This window comes from Ambystoma mexicanum, chromosome 11 (assembly GCF_040938575.1).
Source record: "Ambystoma mexicanum isolate Mex_15411 chromosome 11, UKY_AmexF1_1, whole genome shotgun sequence".
Taxonomy (NCBI): domain Eukaryota; kingdom Metazoa; phylum Chordata; class Amphibia; order Caudata; family Ambystomatidae; genus Ambystoma; species Ambystoma mexicanum.
In genome coordinates this window covers 373,511,968-373,532,153 of record NC_090934.1, presented here as the reverse complement: position 1 = coordinate 373,532,153, position 20,186 = coordinate 373,511,968, and the positions used below count along the sequence as shown (strand labels likewise).

The 20,186-nt window shown below is 47.9% G+C and overlaps 1 long non-coding RNA gene across 1 annotated transcript in view; it reads left to right on the top strand.

Annotated features, from left to right (window-relative positions):
- LOC138504712 (uncharacterized) overlaps positions 1 to 20,186 on the top strand; it is a 293,421-nt gene that overhangs the window by 112,921 nt on the left and 160,314 nt on the right. The window contains exon 2 of the long non-coding RNA XR_011279919.1: positions 1,694 to 2,070. This is a non-coding gene — a long non-coding RNA (uncharacterized lncRNA). The remainder of the gene's footprint in view (positions 1 to 1,693; positions 2,071 to 20,186) is intronic.

Sequence of the window (20,186 nt, the reverse complement as noted above, 5' to 3'; positions counted from 1 at the left end):
CACTTTGAGGTAAGGAATCAGAGAGGGATACATTTTAAGATGAGAGTAGACGGGAAGGATCAAGAGGGACAGAAAGTAGGGTGTGCTTTAGTCAGTAAAGCCTCCATATCAGTATCAGAGAGGGGTACAAAAGAAGCCAAAGATTCTGTAGGTGTTGGTGGAGAGAGAGGAAGAAAGAGGAGCATGAGGAAGAAAAAGTATAACAAAGAAGAGTGACCTTGGAGGAGAAATACTTGGCCAGGTCATCATCAGAGAACGACGAAGATAGGGCGGGGTCAAGAGAAGGGGGAGAACGAATACAAGATAACATTTGGAAGAGACGACGAGAATGCAAAGAGTAGGAGTGAAAAATATTGGAATAGTAAGCCTTTTTTGCAGAAAGGGAAGAGAGGGTGGCAGTGGAAGACTTGCGCTAGCAGGATTCTGCAAATCGGGGATTCCGGTGTAGGGAGCGGAGCTGGGGCGTGAACCAAGGCTGGGTTGAGCTCTGGGTAGGAATGAATTGATAAGCAGGATATAGTGTGCCAAGGAATGCAGTGAGAGAAGAGGGGAGAGAAAAGGCAGCAGAATCGGGGGAAGAGAAACAAAGTCTAGTAGAGGAAGAAGAGAAGTAGTACAAGTAGAGTTAAACAGAGAAGCATCAAATGTACAAAAATCTTGGTGAAGAAAAGGCTTAGTATGGGTAATAGCAGGTGGTGAGGATGTAGGGATAATAGAAAAGAAGAGGAGATGGTGATCAGATGAATAAATAGGCAAAGCAGTAACAGAAGTAAAAGACAGGGGACTTGAAAAAAGAAGTTGGGGATAAATGGAATAGAAGAATGTGTTGAAGTATAATGAGGATTAAAGTCCCTAAGTAGTATAAAAGGAGCTTCAAGGGGTAGAAGAAGAGACAGAAGTGAGTGTAGATCCTCACAAAACGAAGCGATGGGGACAGGAGGGTGATAAAGCACTGATATTCAAAAGTAGAACATGTAGACAAGTTTGCTGGAGAAGAAAGAGAAAAGGAAGAATGAAAGAGAATACCTACACCTCCCATAAGGCCTAATGGGTGAGGGTTCTGTGCAAAAGCAGTGGAATTGGTAGTGCGAGGAGCCAGAGTGACAGTATTCGATGATGGTAATCCAGGTCTCGGTAAAGCAAAACATTTGTAGATTAAGGGAAAAAAAAAAGTATCAAGAACAGAATGAGGTTTTTGCAAAAGAGAATGTGCATTCCATAAATGAAGATTTACAGGTGGAGAAAGAGGAGAGCAAGGAGGGTAGGAAAGATTGGAAAGGTTCTGCGAAGAAAGATGCACAGATGGAGACTTACTTGAATAATGTGGAGGTATTGGAAATGCCATAGGGGTTAGAAAAAGTGTAAGAAATAAAACAGATAAGTAACCGGAGTGACGGATGCAGGGTGAAGTAGCAAGCGCCAGGATGTAACAGCATAAGGAAACACTCCAAGTAAGACATATAGACGCCAAAGTTAATGGAAGTCTGGATTTTACATGTGAAATGATGACAACATCACAAGAGGAACACTGCCAAGATCAAGTGTGAATAGCATACTCTCCACAGATTACAGCAAGGAGTGGAAATAAAAGGGGAGAAAACCTAGCCAACCATAGACAGCAGTGCAGTGACTTGTCTGTATTTCGTCGGGGCTTTGCCCCAGCAGCTAATGATATTGTTTCTGGATTCCTCAGATCTCCACGGTCAGGGGGAGGGGCCAGATGGCAAGGACACATCTCTGAGTACCATAGCTGCAGAAGAGTGGATAACGCAGCAGCAGAGCCGAACAAAATCTCCCAGGCTCATGAGGAAAATGGTCAGTAGGCACCAGCAGATTCAGAGGTGCAGACAGCATTGCAGCGACTTCGGTGAGGCTTCACCACAGCACTGATGATATTGCTTCTGGATTGCTCAGCTGACAGGAGGAGGGGCCAGATGACGGGGCACGGCCTAGGGTAACGCAGCTACAGAAGAGGTGAGAACACAGGAGCAGAGCCGAGCAAAGGCTCCCAGGCTCATGGGAGAAATGATCAGCAGGCACCAGCAGCTTCAGAAGCACAGAGGCAGGATGGTGAGTCTTTGTAGATGCTTACACGCTGCACTGCAGCTAACACCCTCATTCCCTAATATTTACTGTAATATTTACTGTCTAATGTTCTTTTGTTTATTCATATCTGAATGAGTGCCTATCTTTTACTTTCTGTCATGTTAAGCACTGGTCACTCTTGCCTCTATCTGCCACAGTCTCAAGGCATTGTTATTACACTTTTTTATACTTTTGTGTATGCTAGTGGCTGACTTAGCATTATTTTGTAAGGTTGGTTATTAAACATGCTCTTTGTTGCTACATAACTTCATGGCAACGCTATTGTTCAGCACAGCATGATGTTTCAAGGGGCTATCTTTTACAGGGTACCTTTGGAATTGTTGTGTTGTTTGTAGGCTGCAACAATCTCCAGAACAAGCATCAAATAACTATCTTGACTCTACTTGTTTCCGGTGTCAGCAATATCCCAGCCAATAGGAATCGGAATGGATAATGGTATGTCAACAAGCCCTCTGTAATGCCTTACCTGTCTTCCAGAAGTGTCACTGAGGCTGGTGTCTGAGAGTTCAAACAGTTCCCTCCCAGACTCACCTCCAATGTTATCTGAGGTACTGTGATGAGCCCCCGGGAATTGGGAGGTTGGGACTTCAGATGAAGCTCTTCTGCTGGTGTTGCTTGCTTGCACTGATACAGTAAGCTTACCCTGGATTGGTAAGATATTCAAGCTGTCTGGGAACTAAATGCACCTGAAATGACAAAATGTACTTGGTAACCACTGTCCTACTTTTCCCTCTCCTATGGTTTCCCCATGGACATTGTTAAGTACCTGGCCAGGTGGTACACAAACTAGAGGGCAGCTTCAGGGTATTTTGCAGAACTTCCCCAGTGGTCAGATAGTCAATTCTTCCTTCACATGTTCAATCTCTGACATTTCATCAATAGACCATGTATCTCAACCACTGTAAAATACTTCCCAAAGCTTGATTTTCTCCAATATCAAAACAAGTATGGTGCACATATTCTCCCCACTCCGCCCCATATATGAGTGTGGGGATGTGAATGTATAAGCTATGTGCAGGTGGTTTAAAACGAGGCCTCTGAATCCTACAGGTTCAGAATTGGAAAGCAAGACTTTCAGGGAGTGTACACAACTTTGGTTTACCCACCAAATGAAAGAGAATGTCACCTGATTTGATTGAATAGATAGATATAGGTTCCCCTACCTGTTTACTTCACATAGGAGTCCCATTGTGCAGCTTCAGGATATGGAATAGTGGGATTGTACCTTAACATAATTTTAGACAGGCTGAAAAATAACACATGTAATCTCTCTTCACATTTTCAAATCTTTCTTAATTTTCTATGGCTCCCACAGGTGGCAAACAATGCCTTAGTTCTCTATCAGACTATGCACCTTCATGACTGATCCATAGCCTGTAGTGACTAATAAGTATGGGGAAGCACAGGGTACATTTTGACTAAGTCTATTTAACAAAAACTACACTTTAACTGCACAGGAACGCAGTCAGTGTTACACTACACAGCACACAGAAATGCAATCAGTTTTCCTAGAATAAAATATCACTTTCCATTTAATTACAATGAAAAACACAGTTGGCCTCATTATGACATCGGTGGTAGCCTTCTCTCTCTGACCATGCTCACTCCTGGGAAGATACCATGGACATGCAATCTGGAGTTATATTAGTGCATAGTATTTACTTTGCAATGTTGCTTTCTATTTTTGGGAATCATTCTGGACCCTCTCAGTTGGTAATTCCCCAATCTGCCAGGTCCCTTAAAATACTGTGGCCAGGTTCCAATATTAATTGCTCATCTTCGTTAGACTAGCGGCCGTCTCTTTTTAGCAGCATCTATGGAATTCAGCCCTTCTGGTGGTATCACTCCAGCCAGCCATCTCTTTTGGTTCATATAAATAATACTGATCTTCCTATCTTTTATAATCAAACACCATCCCAGAATCTTGTGACATGAGAGGTGGGGTGGGAGGAATCAATCCTACTCTTGTAGATGACAATCTGGTTATTCCTCATAGCTTTTGTATGTAATGTGATAATTTAACAAAACAATAAAACATTCGACTCTATGGGCTTCATTACAAGTGTGGTGGCATTTCAGCAGTACATCTGCCGAAATACCACCAAACAGATTTGCAGTTACCGCCATTTGGACAGGCAGAATTAACGCTGAAGTACAAGTGGTGGCATGGCAGTGTTAGTTCCCATTTATGGAGTCCAAAGGATCCCACTGAAGTCCTATAGTAATTCTGCCGCTGGTCATTTCGGACAGACCGGTGAAGACAAGCAGCATCCAAGGCAGAGGCAAACTCTGCTCCCGAACCAATACCCCGGGAACTGTGGGGGCGTCACAGTTTCGGACCAGGGCCACTCTTCTGCCTGTTTACAGGAACCAGGATCATGCTCACTGCAGGCAAAGGACCACTTATAGGTGCCAGACAATGTCCTGTATAGAAATACAGAGCTAAGGGGCCCACCTTGTCCTGGAGATGCTGGATTGGGCCTTTGTCTTGACCCTTAACAAAAACCCCCAGTGGCATGTCCACATGCCAGGTAAGGTCAGGGTTTGGGGTTCCATTAGGGCTTCGGAGGCCTTGCACCATCCTCCAAGACTCTTGGAGTCAGTCCTGGGGCCTTTGGTGCCAGGCTCATATTCAGTATGAAGAACATATTTGAAGGGGACTACTTTTCCTTGGGCCTGCAGTCAACATGGAGGCACTCACACAGTCTAGTTCCCTAGAACTAGACTATTCGGTATAGTGTTTTGGGTGTGGTAGCCTGGGACTACTTTACCTGGACTACTTTGCTGGGAGGCTATTTAAACCACACCCAAGCAACAGAACACGCTTCGCGTTATTCTGCAACCTGCAGTGTAACGCTCACCGTGTCCAGTGTCCTTGATACCAGCAATCATCGGAGCAACAAGCCTGCAGAGGAGAAAAAGAACATCATTAATAGACTCTTACCTGCAAACTCCATCCTGTGTCCACCCGATGCTCGTCCATGCTTCTGCTTACTCGCGGTCGCCCATCCAGCAATCTGCCTCTTCTGGACATCGCCTACTCACCGGAATGAAGCAACCTGAAAGGAGAGGGAGAAAGACAACATTAGAAAAGGTTACTTACGGCGTAAGCCCCAAACATCATGAGAACCTCACCTGGTTGGCCACCTCTTGGCCGGCATCGTTCCGCAATACCACGCTCACCGGAGAAGACCATCGTGACCTGTAAGGAGAGAAGAAACACAGCTTAGCGAGTACAAGGCGAAGCAGCGCCACACTTACCGAATCGTAGTGCACTTCTTGCGCTATCCATTACCGGCAGGTGCTCAATCCAACCAGCACGACACGCCGAATCTCCCGCTCACCTAGGGGGGGGGAAGAAAAGACATTAACCACAAATAGAGGAAGGCAAGGACAGTAACACTGTTGCAATAAGACCTATCTTAAAGACGCTTGGATGGGCTCACACCAGTGAGGTAACTCAGTCGCCCAAGCCCACTGAAGCCTACGCACCCGTGCAAAGAAGGCAGGATGGAGAGCATGCCAAATATTACAATAAGGTGAGGAGAGGGCCAAAGGGTTGAACCCAGGGGAGGTGGGAGAAGACCTTACCTGATCTTGAATCCAGTCCTCCTGTGCTTTCAGGCTTGACTTCCATCGAAGGCACCACCCGGAATCGGGAAGAGGGTTCCAGGTCCAAATCAATCAACCAGGGCTGAGTGGCGCCCCGGTGGATACCAGGTGAGCGTAACAGAAACGCGAAGCCTCTATAACATAATCCACATGGGCGCCATGGAGACATCAAAAATTGACCAATTGGCTCAATTATTAGGACAGTTATGCGCCGAAGTTCATTCAGCCAGGTAAGAGACTAATGCTCTACGGAGGGACCTAGTTGTAACCAAGGATCGCACGGAGGAAATCAGCAGGCAGTTACTACAATCACAGGCCAGACAAACTCCATTGCCTGGAAATAACCCACCGGCACAAGCACCCGCCTTATCCACTGCTCCAGTACAGATTACATTACCCGGAGCAGTTCATTTAGTGTCACCGGAACAATTCTCAGGCGACCCCAGGAAGTATGCTGCATTCATGAATCAATGTTGTCTTCATTTCCTCTGCAGACCAGGTGCATTCCCCAATGATCAGGCATGGCTAGCTTTTGTTTTGTCATACCTGAGCGGAAGTGCAGCGGATTGGTAAGTGCTGCTTGAGAGCCATGATGATCTACATGACTTTGGGGGTTCCAGAGGGAAATGGAGAAGCTTGTTGCTCGTCATACCCAAGAGCAAGCAGTAGACAATGAACTCTTGTCACTCCGGCAGGGTAATCAAGACTTATTAACGTACATTGCAACCTTCAATAGGTTAGTTGCTGAAACGAGGTGGCCCAAAGACAAAAGAACCACATTGTTTCACTGAGGCCTATGAGGAGAATTGAAGGATGTTCTGGCCCAGGTGGTTGATCCACCTTGAGACTGTAGCAAATTTATTAACCTGGTTGTGCAACTAGATCACCGATTACAAGACTGGAAGGCAGATCGGTCTAGGTCAAATACTCGGGCCATGTATGTGTGGCCTAGGGACAGTGCTTCACGCATGTCTGAATACACCGTAGAACCCATGCAAATCGGAAGTATGCGACTACTGGTAACAAAAGCAGAAAGGGACAAGAGAAGGCAACCGCAGTTATGTTTGTACTGTGGAAAACCAGGACACTTTCTCAAGGACTGCCTACTGAAGCCTCCAAGAAGAACCGTAGGGGCCACGGAGAAGGACGAGAGTAAGGAGTCGGAAAACTACCCAGCTCGACAAATGTAGAGGTCAGTTTGTCGAGTGAGAAGAAAGAGCCTCCGACCTCACACTTTGGAATACCAGTGATCCTATTCAATCATCAACAACAGTCTAGGATGCACGCTGTTGAGGCATGCATAGACAGTGGAGCAGTTGGGAACTATATTGATCAAGAACTGGCAGAAGAGATGAGGCTTCCCTTATGTTTCAAGCCGACGACAGAAAAGGTAACCACTGTGGATGGGACAAAAATTGCTTCAGGACCAGTAACCCAACGTATGGCAGGAGTAACCCTGCTGTGCCAGGATGGACACCGGGAATCCATTTCCTTCGATCTCATCAAGGCGCCTCAGTTCCGGCTAATATTAGGGATGCTATGGTTAGTTGCTCACAATCCTCAGATAGATTGGCGTACAAGGAAATTGACCTTTCCTGACGACTGCACTCCTACCTGTTATTATCATGAAGAGAAACCCAATTTCTGCATCCCTGAGATTCCTAGAACAGCAGCATCAACACTTGGTGCGACTAGCACTCTCCCGAGAGAATATCAAGATTTCCAGGACGTGTTCCAGAAAGAGCAAGCTAACACACTACCGCCACACAGGCCCTATGATTGCCAGATTGACCTCATACATGGTGCGCAAATTCCTTGTGGCAGAATCTATGCACTCACAGAACCAGAAAACCTGCATTTGAAATCCTATCTGGACCAGTACTTGGCAAACAGATTTATCCACCCATCTAAATCACCGGCAGCCAGTCCCTTATTCTTTGTACCAAAGAAGGAAGGGGACTTGAGGACCTGCATCGACTACTGCGCATTAAACCGGATCACCGTAAAGAATCGTTACCCCCTGCCACTCATTCCCGAAATGTTAGACCAAGTCAAGGATGCCCAGATTTACACCAAGGTAGACCTTAGAGGAGCATACCACCTGGTCCGAGTTAAAAAAGGAGATGAATGGAAAACCGCCTTCCGTACCAGATATGGCTTGTATGAGTACCAGTAATGCCTTTTGGACTTTGCAACGCTCCCGTGGTGTTCCAATACTTCATGAACGATTGCCTGCGGGAATTAATCGATGTTTGCTCCTTGGTCTACAAAGATGACATCCTAGTGTATTCAGCCTCGAGACAAGATCATGTGAAGCACGTCCGCTCCGTTCTCACCAAACTCCGCCAACATCGACTATATGCGAAACTTGAAAAATGCTTTTTTCACGTAACAGAAGTTCCTTGGTTTCATCCTCACTTCGAAAGGCATCAGAATGGATGTACACAAAGTGGATGCCATGCTTAAGTGGCCTTCTCCTACTTCGTTAAAAGGGGTCCAGAGCATGCTGGGTTTTTCAAACTTCTACCGCCGGTTCATCCCAGACTTATCTCAAATTGTACACCCGATTACCTTACTACCACGAAAAAACTATAAAAAATTCATGTGGACAGAAGAAGCAGAAAGAGCCTTTCAAGAGCTTAAGAGAAGATTCACTTCCCCTCCAATCCTACAACACACTCGTCCAGACCTCCCTTACACCATGGAAACCGATACCTCCAGCATGGCTATGGGGGCTGTTCTTTCAGAAAAGGACCCTGAAACCGGCCAGTTACACCCGTGGCCTTCTGGTCGTGAATGTTTTCACCTCCTGAACTCATTTATGCCATCACCGACAAGGAGCTTCTGGCCATTAAATCTGCTTTCAAAGCATGGCGACATTATCTCTTAGGGCCAGACATATGGTCACAGTAATCACGGACCATCGAAACCTGCAATACTTGAAAACAACAAAGGCTCAATCTTCGCGTCAACTACGGTGGGCCCTTTTCTTCGCCGAGTATGATTATGTAATCACATATTGACCAGGAGTAAGGAATGGGAAGGCTGACGCCTTATCTCAAATGGGCATTGACGAAAAGGTGTATGCAACTCCAGATCCGCTAGCCATCATTCCTGAGGACAAGCTCTTAGGCCTCACCACAGCTTCGACACAAACCAAACTCCGAAACGAGATCCAAAGTTTAATAAGTCCTAATACCTTGCTGGAATGGAGTACTCGAGGAGAACAATACACCATTAAGGACCAGTTGCCATATTTTGGAGAACGTCTGTATGTGCCCAACAAGGAGCTACAACAGCAAATCATTTTGGATTACCACGATTCCCTGATAAAGGGTCACCCCGGAATCGCCAAAACCCTAGCCAAAGTGAAACAAAACTATTGGTGGCCTACATGGCGTAAAGACATCATCCAGTATGTCCAGTCGCCAGTCGTGTGTTGTGTGTGCACAAAACAAATCACAAAAGCAGAAACCAGCTGGCCTTCTTCAACCATTGGAAATTCCTCCTGCACCATGGCACACACTTTCTCTTGACTTCATTACAGACTTGCCTCCCAGTCAAGGATTCAACACAATTTTGGTAGTTGTAGACTTATTTTCAAAAATTGCACATTTTATCCCTTTCAAAGGCCTCCCTGATGCATCCAGTTTCGCAAAAGTGTTCCTGGAAAATATTATTAGGCTACATGGTTTCCCATCGGTCCTGGTCTCTGATCGAGGAAGCCAGTTCGCATCCAACTTCTGGAAGAAATGCTGTTCTATGGCTCAAATCAACATCCGACTATCCACTAGCCACAACCCCCAAACGGATGGCCAAACAGAAAGAACCAATCAGACCCTCGAGCAATACTTGCGGTGCATGCTGCATCAGGTAGAGGGGACTTAGAGAGATTTATTAGGGATAGCAGAATATGCTTACAACAATTTGTTGCATTCCAGCACGGGACAACCCCCTTTCTACACCCTATACAGCAGACACCCACGTACTTCCGAACTAGATCTTCCTCCCAGTTTGGAAATGCCAGCAGCAAAAACTCTTCATACAACCATCTCTCAGGCCTTTAAAAAGGCAACAGAGCACAGATCACCTAATCCAAGCCAAGCACGAACAAAAGAAATTCGCTAACCAACACTGAAAAAAGGCCCCCGACTATCAAGTAGGAGACAAGGTTTGGCTAGCAGCAAAGTATGTACCCATAAAAGGAATCCGGACCTTTCGTCCTCGCTATGTGGGACCTTATTCCATCAAATCTATCATCAACCCAGTACCAGTCAAGTTAGCATTACCAGCCAATATGCGAATCCACACGGTGTTCCACGTCTCACTCCTGAAACCGGTACAACCCGGTACACGGGTTATGACAACACTAGAAACCGTGATAGTTGATGGGAAACCAGAGTTCGAAGTAAAAGGAATCTTGGATTCTAAATTTACCAGGTCCAAATTATATTACTTAGTCGATTGGAAAGGTTACGGACCTCAAGACAGATCCTGGGAACCCAGCAAGAATACCCATGCACCACTTTTGATTAAGGCATTTCATCAGAACTTTCCAACCAAGCAAGGACCGGGCAGAAGAACCACCATGGGAGGGGCGTTGGGGGGGAGTGCTGTCATGACCTTTAACCAAAACCCCCACTGGCATTTCCACATGCCAGGTAAGGTCAGGGTTCCATTAGGGCCTCTGAGGCCTTGCAACATCCTCCAAGACTCTCTTGGAGTCAGTCCTGGTGCCTTTGGCGCCAGGCTCATATTCAGTATGAGGAAGATCTTTGAAGGGGACTACGTTTCCTTGGGCCTGCAGTCAACATGGAGGCACTCACACAGTCTAGTTCCCTAGAACTAGACTATGAGGTATAGTGTTTTGGGTGTGGTAGCCTGCCACTACTTCGCTGGGAGCCTATTTAAACCACACCCAAGCATCAGAACACACTTCGCATTATTCTGCAGCCTGCAGCGTAACGCTCACCATGTCGAGTGTTCTTGATACCGGCAATCATCGGAGAAACGAGCCTGCAGAGGAGAAAAAGAATATCATTAATAGACTCTTACCTGCGAACCCCATCCTGTATCCGCCCGACGCTCGTACAAGCTTCTGCTTACTCGCGGTCGCCCATCCAGCAATCTGCATCTTCTGGACACTGCATACTCACCGGAACAAAGCAACCTGAAAGGAGAGGGAGAAAGACAACATTAGAAAAGTTTACTTACAGCATAAGCCTCAGACATCACGAGAACCTCACCTGGTTGGCCACCTCTTGGCCGGCATCGTTCCGGAATACCACGCTCACCCGAGAAGGCCATCGCGACCTGTAAGGAGAGAAGAAACACAGGTTAGCAAGTACAAGGCAAAGCAGTGCCACACTTAGCGCGTTACTTGCCGAATTGTAGTGCGCTTCTTGCGCTATCCGTCACCGGCAGGTGCTGAAGCCAACCAGCACGACACGCTGAATCTCCTGCTCACCTGGGAGGGCGGGGGGTGAGAAAAGACATTAACATTAACCACAAAGAAAGGAAGGCAAAGACAGTAACATACAAAGACTGCTGCTGCAATAAGATCTACCTTAAAGACACTTGAATGGGCTCGCACCAGTGAAGTAACTCGGTCGCCCAAGCCCACTGAAGCCTACGCACCCCAGCAAAGAAGGCAGGACGGAGAACACGCCAAATATTACAATAAGGTGAGGAGAGGGTCAAAGGTTTGAACCCAGGGGAGGTGGGAGAAGACCTTACCTGATCTTGAATCCAGTCCTCCTGTACTTTCAGGCCCCACTTCCATCAAAGGCACCACCCGGGATCGGGAAGAGGGTTCCAGGTGCAAATCAATCAACCAGGGCTGAGTGGCGTCCCCGTGGATACCAAGTGAGCGTAACAGCCTTCCACTACCCAGATGTACAGAAGCAGCTTGGATCCTTTTTACCGCCTCAAGACAAATTTGAGCTGGCAGCTACCATGCTCAACTCACATAAGCTGCTTGAGGACCAGCCTGCTGCTTTCGGCATTCTACAGTCCTCAAGCTGCTTACCCCCTCATCAAGCTGTCTTGATGCTATCTCACACCAATGAAAAGCATAGCCACCATGACTTGCATCCAAATTGCTGAACCCAAAGCGCAGACTCGACCCAACCGAACTTTAACCTCGACCTCAATCGAAAGCCAACTTGACTCACTCAGAGCCATCATTTTGCATGCCAATTTGAACAATCAGAAGCATAAGACTCAACCCCCGACTTGAACTATGGGGACCCATTGACTCTTTATCTGGAGCACTGAGTCGCCAAACAAAAAGCTCATCTCAAAGCCAACTCAACACCGAATCGACACTGGATCAACAGGACTCTCCCGTCCCGACACAAGATCAACTGCAGGAAAGAGCAAAGAAGCCTGGTTCGATGCTGTCAAGCACCCAAGGCAAGAAGTGTGGTATTATGAAGAGGCTCTGTGCCGTCTGTCCACTTTAAAATAGACCATCGTGATTTTTTAGCCCCACCTTCTTTATCTTCCCAAGGCATATTGTTGAACATTTGGCATAGCTGCAAAAATGTCTTGCTTGAACACTCCAGCTCATCAACCCAGAGTGCCCTTTCAAAGTGTGCATTCTCTGTTTCTTTTATAGGGGTAGGTTTTTACTGTTTTAAAATAGTTGTTGCATTTGGTTGTTTTATTAAAGCTCCTATTTTATAGAACCCTGGCTAGACATTCTTTTATTTTGGTACCACCGAACTATTGTTGTTTGTGTTGCAACTTTATCGGTTCACACCCCTATTGAACATGTAGCCTGCCCTCGGCCTATGCAACCAAAAGAGTAAAGGAAGAATACCTGTCGAGCTGTGCCCATTTAACCTTTATGATTAGGATCACCACTAAATTAGTAGTAGTGTGTGGCATAGTAGATGGTTGAACCACTGCTCATCTCAGCACTCTTTCAGAGCAGAAGTAATTTTGTCCCAATTAGTACCATCTAGACAGTGTTTAGCCATCACTGGTCTAAGGAGTTGTGAAAAACATCAAGTTGATGACGCTCCAAATGGGAGAGCAGATCAAGACAGTCAGATCTTCACCCCCCTAAAAATAAAGGAAACTATGATATAGGAATCTGAAGGATTGAATGACGCTCATGGGAAGGTGTGGACATTGGGAGACAAGCAGAGAAAGGTGTGAGCAGATGCAAGCTCTTGGGTGGAGGACAATGGAGGAACAGTGAGTACCCACGCTGACTCAGGAGTTGCCATCAGCCCCTGTGAAAAAATAGAGCGGCCTCATGGGTGGCAAGGAGAAGTTGACGGAAGAGCAACAGGGCCACTTATTGACATAGCAAGAGACCAACAGCCCATCAAGAAACCTATACCAGCAGCAGACGTGGACGGTGTCAACCACTGCTTTGGGTTCGCATTATCTGCACATTACTTGTCTGGTCCAGGCAGCAGTGTCTTACTGGGCCGCTGTTCTCCAGTTATGTCAGCAAGGGCTCACAGTGTTCCTCCATCAACCTCTCCTTGCCGCCCTCCATTGTAGGTCAGCTCCAATTCTTCCCAGGGGCTGGTGGAGACTCCTTAGTAAAAATATTTGAAGTCGCGCTTGTAAGTGTAGGAGGTTAGTATGTTGCTCCCAGGGTTGTAACAATACTATATTGTAATGATAAATGGAACCAAAAACTATTCCTCTAAAGCAACCTGTTGACAAAAAACTGTGCTGCTTCTTTCTAATGTTATTAAAGGGTATGGAATAATATTACGCCGGGAAAGAATGAGAGATGTGGAAATACCCAACAAACTGTTTGAGATTTAACACAAACACCAGGAATATTTATACACACAAGCCCAAAGGACATGTTTTGTAGTTGGCTTTAATTTCAACAACAGAAGATTCGAATGTTCTGTGCATCATTATCGCAAAATGCCCCAATTTGCAACTTGGTTTAGCAAGGAAATGAATGGCCTGTATTGCATAAATATTGTTATTAGCCAATATGCAAAGGATTAAGCAGGATATTCTGGAAGAGAAGAACCTTAGCACATTTTCCAAAGATGCACAGATCTGACATAGTGAGTAAGGTGACAATGGGTTCACTGTTTCAAAGACACTTCATTGTAAATCACATATTTATTAAACTACTGTGAGATTATTGTAGAAAACCAAAAAGACACTCTGAACTGACTTCAAATGAATATATTACCTAGTTACATGATTTTAAAAGCCGTATGTTGTGTGGTTTGAAGAAGCTGTGTATTCATTTCTGTCCTATTATGCTGGTTGTAAGTGAGCAGAACTTCACCTCAGAGCAACTTTCTTCCCACCTTTAGAAGTCTTCCAAGGGATATTCTTATACATATAAACTGACATACCAGAAAAATAGAATCTACGGTCACCTCACAAGTTGAGATCTGTAAATACCAGATAGTTGAAGCCTATGCTATTTTACGGCCAGCCTCAAAAGCAAAATAGTGCATTAGTTGGCAACATTCTGAACTTGATCCCATAAAACCCAGCATGGGTGTGGTCTAATGCAAGCTGAACACAAAGTGTGCTGTCAGCTGACTCACATTAATCAAGGATTCACTGAACTTGTGAAGTGGATTGGTTTACCAGAAGTCTTGTGCTGATCACAAGACTATAGGGTGAGTAACAGGGCAGGTCACGGCCGGCCCAATTCAATGGTGTAAAAAGAATTTGCACTGCCATTGACTATATATACAAAAGCTAATATTATTCATAATTCTTGAACAATATGACTTAAAATGAATGAACAATGCATTTTAAAGCTTAGGTCCGCCGCTTCGTTCTGGTACCAAATTGACATCAACGTTGATGTTTAATTATTAATAAAATAATTAATATTTTATAAAATGATGAAGTAACATGACAAACAGTCTTGTTGCACATACACACATGTGTCATGGGTGGGACATTATAGAAATATGTATTTTCATTAATGTATCATATTTCTACATTAAATTATGAGGAAAACTGAATTTGCATCCAGGAAAACTGTGAGCACATTGGTCCCCACTATTTTGTTTAACAAGTATACAAATAATAATCATTTAATGAAGACTGGAGTGGGTGTATATTCCATGGGAGTGTCTAACTATGTGGTAGGCCAATGAAAGAACTTGGCCAATCATATGATGTGACATCATTATGACATAAGTGGGAACTATGCAGATTTAAAAATCAAGAGAGAGGGTTTCTGTCAATGGAAAGAGCTGCAGGAAAGAACGCCGCCTGTTCCAATGGAATGGATTAAAGAGGGAGACTAATTTAAGGGCTATAAAAGGGAAACACTTGAGACTCCCTTGGAAACGAATGAGGGGCCTTCCTGGCTTAATGCCACAAAAGACTAAGCAAAAGTGGTTATGAGATTTCCCCAAAAGAATTGATACATACTCTCCATAACTACTTTCCCGCTAGGTCCAGAAAATGGGGTGGTTTTGGAATGTTATCAAAATGCATTGATTTAAATGGGAAATAAATAGTGCAATCTCACTGCATGTAAAATTAAGTGAACTGTAAATTCAATCCAACTTAAAATATATTTTGGAGTCGTGTGCGCACTGGTATAGATAGTACTCCTGTGTATTTCGGCGCACCACTCTTTTAAATCATAATCTTATTAAATTAAACCACCTGCACGTTTCCAGAGGCATAGTTGAAAATTCAAACTATGAATCAATCATGAAGTTTCATAGCCTGACAGAGAGTTATTGATAATTTACAGCCTATGGGGTCTGTAAAAAAAGATAATTATGGATGAAAGATAGCTTAAAAGGAGTCATTTCTATTACCGTAAAAATGCTGTGAATGTACATCCGATGTAACCTTCATTATGAAATTGCACAGGGAGATTTATCTACGTTTTGAAAATGGGAGGGGTGTTCATACCTGTTCAATACAGTCTAAAACAGTCTTCCTAGTTGCATGGTGGACCTGAAATTGTGTGGCCCTCATTACGAGTTTGGCGGTAACCATGCCGCTATTGGCGGCATTGGAAACAAAGGGGTGGCGTCCTGCCACGTATATTTTCATTCAGTAATACTTTACTTTTCTGATTACTGTGAGACTTTTCTCATTTCACATATTGCGTATCCTAGAGACTGTGAAATTGTGCTATTTACAGTGCAGAGATACAAGAGAATGATGCAAAAAACACAGGTGACTCTTAGCTTGTTTATTCAGCTAATATCACAAAATAAAGAAAAAATGGGGATGGATTACCCGTGATATTCCTGTAGTTTTTTAGAACAACACTTTTCTAGCAGTTTAGTGTACATGTAAAAGTGGGAGTCTATGTAAAGTAGAGTAAAGCCACAATACAGAGCTCTCATGACATGAACTTGGAGGTGCCAAAAGACTTGTACATAAAGTTAGAGTGGTAACAGTAAGCATGTACATTAGGGCACAGACAGTTTCACATTTGTAGTAGGTTCGTTAACATTACTTCTTTACAAACATCATCCTAATACTGGTTTCAAATGGTATATTGGATGTCTTTCAAAGAGGAGAAAACCAAGTCGAAATCGTGTCGGGGTCCGGGTCCTCGGAATGTACGCTGCACACAATGCTATGTTTCTGCATTAGTAGCTTAGTATACTAGATAGAACCCCGTAATAGAATGCTATTTATATCAATGCATCGTTCAATGCACTAATTAGGGTATGATATTTATTGCAATGATCCTTGACACTTTTTTCGCAACATTATAATAAGAATCCCTTGTACACATATTTCATGAAAAGTACATACACATGTGATGTCATCAGTGATGTCATCAATGACATTTGTGATGTCATCTTTGATGTTGTGGGTGTTAGTTTTAGCAGTGCACGGTGGTGGCGCGAGTTATGGTTGCTTAGCTTACCATAACTGGCGAATTTCAAGGGTTTTTCGGTTTTACTTGGAACCATAACGACCCTTTAACAAAGTTTTTTCACTGAATTTCATAGGTTTTTAGTAGCGCAATTTAACCATAACGTCCCTTTAACAAAGTTTTTTTACTGAATTTCATAGGTTTTTAGTAGCGGAACTTAACCATAACGTCCCTTTAACAAAGTTTTTCTTACTGAATTTCATAGGTTTTTAGTAGCGCAACTTAACCATAACGTAACTTTAACAACGTTTTTTTACTGAATTTCATAGGTTTTTATTAGTGCAACTTGACCATAAAGTCACTTTAACACATTTTTTTTTACTAAATTTCATAGTTTTTTATTAGTGCAACGTAACCATAACGTCCTTTTCAATGGAGGAAGACCACTAGCATCCTAGGTTCTCAAAGTGGGAAGCCGGGGTGGTAAAAAAAAGATTTTGCTTCCCAAACTGGGAAGCCGCAGGCAGGCGTCCCGGTGTAAGAAGGAAAATCTTTTACCAAGATGGACACCATCGAAAGGGAAGGCGGGGTGTATAAAGAGAACACAACATGGCATCGGCGGGGGGTCGGGAAGACCAGGAGAGAGACACGGGGCATGAGTAGGGGGTAACACGAGGGAGACACAGGGCATGAGCTGGGGTGGGGGGTAACACAAGGGAGACACGGGGCATGAGCAGGGGTGGGGGGGAAAGAAGGAAGACACGGGGCACGAGCGGGGGTGGGGGAAAGAAGGGAGACACGGGCATGAGCAAGGGTGGGGGGGAAAGAAGGGAGACACGGGGCATGAGCAGGGGTGGGGAGGAAAGAAGGCAGACACGGGGCATGAGCGGGGGTGGAAAGAAGGGAGACACGGGGCATGAGCAGGGGATGGGGGAAAGAAGGGAGACACGGGGCATGAGAAGGGTGTGGGGGGTGGAAAGAAGGGAGACACGGGGCATGAGCGGGAAAGAAGGGAGACACGGGGCATGAGCGGGGGGTGGGGGGGAAAGAAGGGAGACACAGGGCATCAGCGGGGGTGGGGGGTGGAAAGAAGGGAGGCATGGGGCATGAGCGGGGGGGAAAGGAGGGAGACAGACACGGAGCATGAGCGGGGGTGGAGGTGAACAGGAGAGACAGGGGGCATGAGCGTGGGTAGGGCAAGGTGGAGCCCCCACCCCCGCTCATGCCCCGTGTCTGCCCTGTTCCAACAGTGCTGACACGGGGCATGAGCAGGGGGTGGGGGGGGGAAAGAAGGGGGACACGGGGCATGAGCAGGGAGAGGGGGGGAAAGGAAGACATGGGGCATGAGCGGGGGGTGGGGGGTACAGGAGAGAGACACGGGGCATGAGCGGGGGGTGGGGGGAACAGGGCAGACACGGGGCATGAGCGGGGGGTGGGGGAGGAAGAAGGGAGACACAGGGCATCAGCGGGGGGTGGGGGGAAGAAGGGAGACACAGGGCATCAGCGGGGGTTGGGGGCGGAAGAAGGGAGACACGGGGCATGAGCAGGGGTGGGGGGAGAAGGAAGACACTGGGCATGAGCGGGGGTGGGGGGAGAAGGGAGACACGGGGCATGAGCGGGGGGTGGGGGGGAAGAAGGGAGACACGGTGCATGAGTGGGGGGTAGGGGGAAAGAAGGGAGACACGGGGCATGAACGGGGGGTGGGGCCCCCACCCCCGCTTATGCCCCGTGTCTGCCCTGTTCCAACAGGACAGACACTGGGCATGAGCAGGGGGTGGGGGGGAGAAGGGAGACACGGGGCATGAGCGGGAGGTGGGGGGAGGGAAGGAAGACAAGGGGCATGAGCGGGGGGTGGGGGTTGGAAAGAAGGGAGACACGGGGCATGAGCAGGGGGGAGAAGGGAGACATGGGGAATGAGCGGGGGGTGGGGGGGAAGAAGGGAGACACGGTGCATGAGCGGGGGGTGGGGGGGAAAGAAGGAAGACACGGGGCTTGAGCGGGGGGATGGGGGGGAAGAAGGGAGACATGGGGCATGAGCGGGGGGTGGGGGTACAGGAGGGAGACACGGGGCAAGAGCGGGGGGTGGGGGGTACAGGGGGGAGACACGGGGCATGAGCGGGGGTGGGGGGCACAGGGCAGACACGGGGCTTGAGCGGAGGGTGGGGGAGGAAGAAGGGAGACACGGGGCATGAACGGGGTGGGGGGAAGAAGGGAGACACGGGACATGAGCGGGGGGTGGGGGGAAAGAAGGGAGACACAGGGCATGAGCGGGGGTGGGGGAAAGAAGGGAGACTCGGGGCATGAGCGGGGGGAAAGAAGGAAGACACGGGGCATGAGCGAGGGGTGGGGGTACAGGAGGGAGACACGGGGCATGAGCAGGGGGTGCGGGGAACAGGGCAGACACGGGGCATGAGCGGGGGGTGGGGAGGAAGAAGGGAGACACGGGGCATGAGCGGGGGGTGGGGGGAAGAAGGGAGACACGGGGCATGAGCAGGGGTGGGGGGGAAGAAGGGAGACACGGGGCATGAGCGGAGGATGGGGGGAGGAAGACATGGGGCATGAGCGGGAGGTGGGGGTGGAAAGAAGGCAGACACGGGGCATGAGCGGGGGTGAGGGGGAAAAGGGAGACACGGGGCATGAGCGGGTGGTGGGGGTGGGGGAGAGGGGAGACACGGTGCATGAGCGGGGGGTGGAGGGGGGAAGAAGGGAGACACGGTGAATGACCGGGGGGTGGGAGGGAAAGAAGGCAGACACGGGGCATGAGCGGGGGGGTGGGGGGGAAGAAGGGAGACACGGGGCATGAGCGGGGGTTGGGGGGTACAGGAGGGAGACACGGGGCAAGAGCGGGGGGTGGGGGGTACAGGAGGGAGACACGGGGCATGAGCGGGGGTGGGGGGGAAAGAAGGGAGACACGGGGCATGAGCAGGGAGAGGGGGGAAAGGAAGACACGGGGCATGAGCGGGGGGTGGGGGGTACAGGAGAGAGACACGGGGCATGAGCGGAGGGTGGGGGGAACAGGGCAGACACGGGGCATGAGCGGGGGGTGGGGGAGGAAGAAGGGAGACACAGGCCATCAGCGGGGGGTGGGGGGAAGAAGGGAGACACAGGGCATCAGCAGGGGGTGGGGGCGGAAGAAGGGAGACACGGGGCATGAGCAGGGGTGGGGGGAGAAGGAAGACACTGGGCATGAGCGGGGGTGGGGGGTGGAAAGAAGGGAGACACGGGGCATGAGCGGGGGTGGGGGGAGAAGGGAGACACGGGGCATGAGCGGGGGTGGGGGGGAAGAAGGGAGACACGGTGCATGAGCGGGGGTAGGGGGAAAGAAGGGAGACACGGGGCATGAACGGGGGGTGGGGCCCCCACCCGGGTGGGGCCCCCACCCCCGCTTATGCCCCGGGGGGTGGGGCCCCCACCCCCACTTATGCCCCGTGTCTGCCCTGTTCCAACAGGACAGACACTGGGCATGAGCAGGGGGTGGGGGGGGAGAAGGGAGACACGGGGCATGAGCGGGAGGTGGGGGGAGGGAAGGAAGACAAGGGGCATGAGCGGGGGTGGGGGTTGGAAAGAAGGGAGACACGGGGCATGAGCAGGGGGGAGAAGGGAGACATGGGGAATGAGCGGGGGGTGGGGGGTAAGAAGGGCGACACGGTGCATGAGC